The sequence below is a fragment of the Leptonychotes weddellii genome, chromosome X (genome assembly GCF_054177405.1).
Source record: "Leptonychotes weddellii isolate Sample4059 chromosome X, ASM5417740v2, whole genome shotgun sequence".
Classification (NCBI taxonomy): Eukaryota; Metazoa; Chordata; class Mammalia; order Carnivora; family Phocidae; genus Leptonychotes; species Leptonychotes weddellii.
Window position 1 is genome coordinate 72,455,007 of NC_138385.1, and position 7,277 is coordinate 72,462,283.

At 41.7% G+C, this 7,277-nt stretch overlaps 1 non-coding gene across 1 annotated transcript; it reads left to right on the forward strand.

Annotated features, from left to right (window-relative positions):
- The first annotated feature begins 1,447 nt into the window (after window positions 1-1,447).
- Window positions 1,448-1,520, forward strand: TRNAK-UUU (transfer RNA lysine (anticodon UUU)). The gene has a single exon. It is a non-coding gene; the product is annotated as a tRNA-Lys (tRNA).
- The last annotated feature ends 5,757 nt before the right edge of the window (window positions 1,521-7,277 follow it).

Below are 7,277 nucleotides of genomic sequence, written 5' to 3' on the forward strand. Positions count from 1 at the left end.
ACAAACAACGTGAAGCAACATAATCAAATCTCATAAAAATGAAAAAGTAGGAGTGTGTCTAATAGAAAATATAAACCTTTTATGTAGGTTAATAAAAAACAGTCTTACATCATAAGCTACTGCTATGTAGGAGGTGATCTTTTACAGTGGTAGATGGTTTCGTTTAATTTTCTGACATGGTTTATTAATAACACGTGAGACAGCTCTGCTTACATTTTTCAGCCTCTAATCCCTCTAGGGCAGGGGCCCTGTCTGTTTGTTTTTCATTGCTGTATTGTTAAATTAAGCCATCTTTCAGTAGGTGAGCCTGTACAGCGACCTTTATTTTGGATGGGTTTCTATAATTCCTTCCAGACTCTTGACTCCCCAGTCTCGCAACTGCTGTCTGGGTTGTGGTTCTAGCTGTGTGTACATTTATACATGCATTGGTGTAAAGTATAGAATCCATTTGATGTGAAAGGTGTCATTGTATTGGAGTTTTAATGTCCATTTTTCCTTTGGGTAGGAATGAACTTCTTTATCCTAATAAGCAAAGTGTTACTATTGCCTTCTCAGGAGCCAGATACAACATTCTTTTAATTTGTTTACAATCTTAAACTCACGGTGACAAAATGGATCTTTGGATTTTCTGTGTTTATTACATCTGTTGTCACTATGCAGTCTGCGTTTATTGAAAACACCAAACATCTTGTTGCGTTAAAAGCAAAACAGCATGATATACAACGTCAGTTCTGATTTGAAATTCTATTGTTTTTCGACTTTTCTTCATTAGTATGTTAATATAAATGTTTTGGAGAAAAGAGGAATGTTTGTCTGTGCATATTCGAAGTAATTCCCCCCTCCCTTTTTTTTAAAGATTTTATTTTTAAGTAATCTCTCCACCCAACGTGGGGCTTAAAATCACAACACCGAGATCAAGAGTCATCATGCTCTACCGACTGAGCCAGCCAGGTGCCCCCATATTTGAAATATTTCCTATATAAATTGGATTAGACAGAGAAATATACAAAGCATCAAACTATAAATAGAATATGGCTCCAGGCCAGAAAGAGAAACAATTATTTAATAAGTTTCTAAGTCTCTGAGGAAGGAAGAAATCTGTGGGTTGGACATCTACTTAGCTAAGTACAGTGGACATCTACTTAGCTAAGTTTCAATGGACATCTACTTAGCTAAGTATAGTGGTTTGTACTGCATTCAAGGAAGGCCAGCACCTACTGTATTCTCTCTTATAGGGAAGGTTGCTGTTAAAGATAATATTTGCTCACAGTCTAGTAGTCTCTCACCACAGAAACTGTAATGTTTTACAAACATGTAGTCACTTACATCAACATGGAGGGCCTACACCCTGAAGAAGTTTATAATCTGGCAAGTAGAGGATGTATATAAATAATGGCAACATAATAACAGCTGCAGGAGAGATAGAAACAGGAAAGGGGGGGCTGGCGCCTGACTGGCTCAGTCGGTAGAGTACTCGACTTTTGATCTCAGGGTTGTGAGTTCAAGCCCCACGTCGGGCATGGAGCCTACTTAAAAATAAGATTATAAAAGAAAGAAAGAAAAAAAGAAGGTACCACAAAAGTTCAGAAGACAAGTTACGATAGCCACCATGTATTTATCGAGTACTATAAATACTCTAATACTAAGACTTCCAGATATGAATCGGATACTTACTAGGTGCCAGGCACTGTTCTAAGCATGGTACATGTATAGAGGACCAGAATATGCCTGAAAATATACCACATTGGCATAAGGATTATTTTGAGTGGAAGACAAATGAGAAATAGCAGGTGCCAAAAACAGGCTCTCTGCGCCCCCCTCCCCTTTTGCCTAAAAGCAGGCTCCGACTCTTAATCACCTGCAAAGGAGACTCTTATCAGTCCAGAGACTGCACTGAGAGGAATTTGCATAACAAACCTGCTAGAAAAAACCACTATGTTTCATTAGTTTCTCCTATTTATCTTCCCACGGTTTGCTGCCCTCCAAAGTTGACAACTCTTTTCCTTTGTCTCATCACTTCTCTACAAATTTATTGTTCTTTGTTAAGATGCTATATAAGCCCATGTTTTAACCACCCCTTTGAGTTATTCATCTCTGAGGTGTTTTTTTCCTCCTGTACACATGGGAGCTGGCGAACTCTTTTGATGCTCAAGACAAAGCCATGTAATAGCTATAATTAATCCCATTTTATGGAAGAAAACACTGAGGCTCAGAAAATTTCAGGACCTTACCCAAGGTCTTATAGCTAAGTAAGCTAAAAGAAATTACAGTTTGTCTGAATTCGAAGTTTATGTTCTCTGCATTGGCTTTGGGTCTTGTCTTTGCGATGCCGGTGACTCATCGTATCAGTTACCTATTGGCGGGAAGCAAATCACCCAAAATTTAGTGGATTAAGACAACAATGATTTATTATTTCTCCTGATTCAGTGGGTTGGCTGACCAGTTCTTCTATTGGTGTGGCCTGAGTTACTCATGCTGCTGGAGGTGCAACTGGGGTTGTGATATCCAAGATGGCCTCATTTACATGTTGGGCCCTTGATGCAGGCTGTGGACTGGAGCCCTGAACTCACCTCCATGTGGCCTTTCTTCCGGGCTTCTCCACAGCTTGATGATTTGTGGGCTGCTCCAATCAGAATGTGGGGGGTGCACCGAATGTGGAGTATCCCAATTGGGTGGGGGCTGGTGGTGCAGACGGTGAAAGAATTCACCCCAGGTAGAACAAAAGAGATAGAAGTTTATTGAATGCACTGCAAGGGAGTGGCAGGCAGGACAACAAAGGAGAGACTGCCACGAGGGGGTGGTGAGGGACTATAGTCATAGGGCAGAGTGAGGGAGTATGGGGACTTACGGAATTTTCCCTTTTTTGGTAATCGTTGGAACTGTGCCTGGTTGTAATTGGCCAGTTAAGGCCTATGGCTATTTCGCGGTGGGTCACTTAATGAGCCTGTTTGCTTTCAGCTAGGTGGCCGCTGTGGGCCCTTTTGCCTTGTTTCTATTGCTGAAGCTCGTTGCCTAAAAGCGGCCTCACACAGTCAAACCTAGAGTCAATGTGAGAAGAGACTATACTAGGGCCCGGATACCAGGAGGTGTGATTCATCGGGGGCCATTCATGTAACAATCAACCATATTTATCATAAGACTTCAAAAAATCCACCGAAACTCAGGTTCTTCATCTGTAAAAGGAGGAGATGGAACTGAGTTAACTCTGAGGTCCTGCTATCACTTGTGGCTGGGAAATGGAGGGTATGGGGGGCACGCTACCAGCTTGCTTTCTGCAACTCAGCTCCATAATCCCTTTGATGCAGGCAGGCCAGGTCTGAGGACCCAGGGGGACGCCCGCAGGACCAGCCAAGAGGACCCTTGGCTTCTCGCAGGATGGAAATCAAGCACGAGCCAGCAGGAAGTGAGAGCAGAGTTTATTGAAGATATAGAAAGAGCAGATACAGATGGAGTGTCTGGGAGACTCAGACAGGAAAAGGAGAATGAGTCTTATCTTTGCTTGAGGGCCTGGAGTTTTTATTGAGGATGGTGGTCTGGTGGATGTGTCTTCTCAGGCATCGTGGTCTGGTGGAGGTGTCCTCTCAGGCATCGAGAACTGGTTGAACAAGGACCAGTGCTCAAGTGTCCTCCATAAATCACTTATGCCCTGGAGCCAGAGGTCTTGACGTCAAGGTGTTTGGAGTCAGTGTTGACGCCTGGTCACTCCTTAGATGTTATCTATGGTTCCGGACGGCTCCAAAGAAATCATTAGATCCTCAACCTTTATAAGGAGGACATACATTAAGACATGTGTAAAGCAAGCGTGCAGGTCCTAGCAAGAACAGAAGCAGGAAAAGGAGCAAAGGGGGAAAAGCCAGCTTTTTTTTCATGGGATCCCTTCAGTTCCCTGTCTCACCTTGACATGCTGCCCACTAATTTCCTCCTTTCCCTCAAAGAGGACCTTCCTAAACATTCTCAACAGTCTCCCCAAACATTTTTTTATGATCTGTATTGTCTACCTTAACTTAGGTGGAAAAAAAAGAAGAAAAGGAAAATGAGAAAAGTACAAATTAAAACACTGTAGTACAATGCTTCTCCAGTGTGCATTGTAGACCACTGAAGATCCCTGGAGAACAAGAGGATGGCAGGACTGCAGTGTGTCTGTGGATGGTGTGTTGGCTTCAGAAGAAAAAGTAACAAGGCGCGCCTGGGTGACTCAGTCAGTTAAGCATCTGACTCTTGATTTTGGCTCAGGTCAGGATCTCAGGGTTGTGAGATTGGGCTTTGTGCTGGGCAATGGAGCCTACTTAAGATTTTCTCTCTCGCTCTCCTTCTACCCCTCCCCCCATGTGCATGTGCTTTCTCTCTCTCTCCCTTTCTCTAAAAAAAAAAAAGAAAAAGCAATGAAACAATTTCATTCATCCATTTTTGTCATATTGGAAATAAAGATTATCATTTTTACAGAGGTCTTTTTTTTTTTTTTTTAATGAGTATTGCCTTTTTATTGTGGCTGGGGGATGGAGGCGTGATGAGCAGGGAAGATCCGTGAGCAGATCCTGCAAAAAGTTAACTTGCCAGCAGTGGTCCGGGTACCACGTTGACTTGACAATTGTTAACACTGCGAGAGGCTGTTAGATGAAGCAATGGAAAACTCCAAACCTTAACACAAGGAGCAGGTAGCCAAAGGGTCCAAGTCCTTTTAATGTGCTCATAATGTGCTCATTCTCTCACCAACCAGTGGTGTGGGCCCAGCCCCCCTTTTACCCCTCAGCCTTGGCTGCAAGCATGCTTCCCCTCAGTTTCTTAAGTTGTGTACCTTTGGCTAAACATATTCCGCAAGCACCATTTTAGTGGCTTCACGGATGCTAACATTAAGTTAGCCATGTTCTTGGCCTTGGCTAATATTATCTCACATTGTTTCCAGGCTACTGAGCACATTGGTTAAATTTGCATTTTTTCATGGTTACTGTCATGTGGTTATGTCAGATGCACAATTCACATAAATGGGTCAATGACTCACAAGTGGTTCACTGAAAAGCAATGATGAAAATGGTCATAATCAACAGGCTCCAGTTTAATTTTGCCCGTGAATCTAGAAATGCTTGGAAAGTGAATCTGTTAGTCATGATTTCTGACAAATAGTTGAAAAAGAATAGTTTGAATTAAAAGTAGAATGAAAAATATCTGAAGATTGGATTTTATCGGACCTGTGATCTGTTTAAAAGCCCCCAGGGTGTAGTCTATTACGTATAATTTTGTTAAATAGTGGGATGAAGACATTGAAAATGCTGTCATTTTCAAATCAAACAGAGTGACCTCCATGGTAAATGTATTGTATGTATTCAAAACAAGCATGAAATAATGCTTCCCATTATGTGAGTTAGTTATTTTATACCTAAAGACCGAGAAGAGAAAAATCTAAAGAGTCACGATTCAAAGTTGGCCTCGTGGCCAACACACACATAAATCACATCACTTCTGGAAACTTGTAAAAGCAAACTCAACATTGATGCTATATATTACGCTCGGAGGAAAAGCAGCTCTGCTACTGGCAAAAATAATATCATGCACTAGGTTGATATTTTGCTTTACAGTGAGGTGGAATCATTGAAGTGCCAAGTATGACTCAGCGCTTAGCAAATTATGTCGCACATATCTGAAAAGGAAGGGCTGTATGGCAGATTGTTTGGATTATAACTGAGAAGTCATGCTATAGGAGGAGAGCTGTTTTGTTCACTCAAGGTTATTTGATGAGCCACGATGCAGCCTGGCAAAGCAAGAGGTGTACCTGGAGCAGGTTCAACTTGACTCCAATGCACACCCTGCCGTATTTCCAGAAAGTAATCCACGGGGGAAAGAAGCGAACCACCTGACTTTGTGTGTTGCCAGAAAAGTGGAAGCTCTGCATGTAATTACATCTTGGTTTGTTTTTGTTTTTGTTTTTGTCTTTGTCTTTGTTTTTGTTTTTGTTTTCAGCATCGTGTGTGAAGAAATGAGCAGTAGTAGAAAATTCGAAGCCTGCTTTTTTATACCGAAGTATGTTCCCCAGTGAGAGGGAAAGGTGCCCTCATGAGTTTGAGAAACAATGAATGTGATTACCAGGAAAAGGTCTTTGATACACTGATAATGTCAGCAAAGACTATTTCGATGACTTCCAATGGCTCGTTCACATAGTGTACCTCAGTCAAATAATCAAGGTCTTGAACAGACTGAACTTGTCACTTGAGGGTCTGTGTTTAATCATTCTACAGCTGCTTACTGAGTGCCAGCAATGTGCTGGTTGGATGGCCAGCCAAAAATCTCTCTTGAATTCCCAGCCTTTGAGTAACACAGTGTGGATGAGGTACCTACATTTCCAAAGTGGCCAGTGTAAATTTTTTTTTTCCTTCAAATTGTAAAACAAAGAGTATCCTTTTTCTGTATCCCAATAACACGTAAAACATGGCTCAGTGGCCAGCAGGATTTACAAAGCCATAATAATGTAAATACCTAATCGATGTAGGCAAAATGACAATGTAACTATATTTCGATAATGGCCATCCTGGGAAGGGAGGCATGCCTGTATGAAAGAGGTAAATCCTCTTCAATTTTTTTTTAAGATTATTTATTTATTTATTTATTTGACAGAGAGAGACACAGCGAGAGAGGGAACACAAGCAGGGGGAGTGGCAGGGGGAGAAGCAGGCTCCCCGCCGAGCAGGACCTGAAGGCAGACGCTTAACAACGGAGCCCACCCAGGTGCCCCGAGGCAAATCCTCTTTTAGAGAGAGAAATGGATAGTTTGGCCCTGAAACTACAAAATTAAAAAATTGGGGCGCCTGAGTGGCTCAGTCAGTTAGGCATCTGCCTTCAGCTCAGGTCATGATCCTAAAGTCCTGGGATCGAGCCCCGCATCGGGCTCCCTGCTCAGTGAGGAGTCTGCTTCTTTCTCTGCCCCTTACTCTGCTCTCATGCTCTCTCTCACTCTCTCTCTCTCCCCCTCTCAAATAACTAAAATCTTTTAAAAAAATTAAATTACATTTTTAAAAAAAGAAAGTGTTCGCCTCTGAGGATACAGGCTTGTGGACTTGGGAGACTGCGGTTCTTTGCAGCAATCACTATTAAATTATAGGCACATCTAAATTTGCTTAGAAAAATTTTTTTAAGTTATGTCATAGAAAATTTGGGAAATAGAGAAAAATCATAAATAAGATAAAAATCCCATACAATCACTTCACCTAGTCATTTAAATGCCATACATTTGCTTCAGAATGGCTTTAAAACAACTTTAAAATTGCTTTAAAACGGCTTTTTAAAAT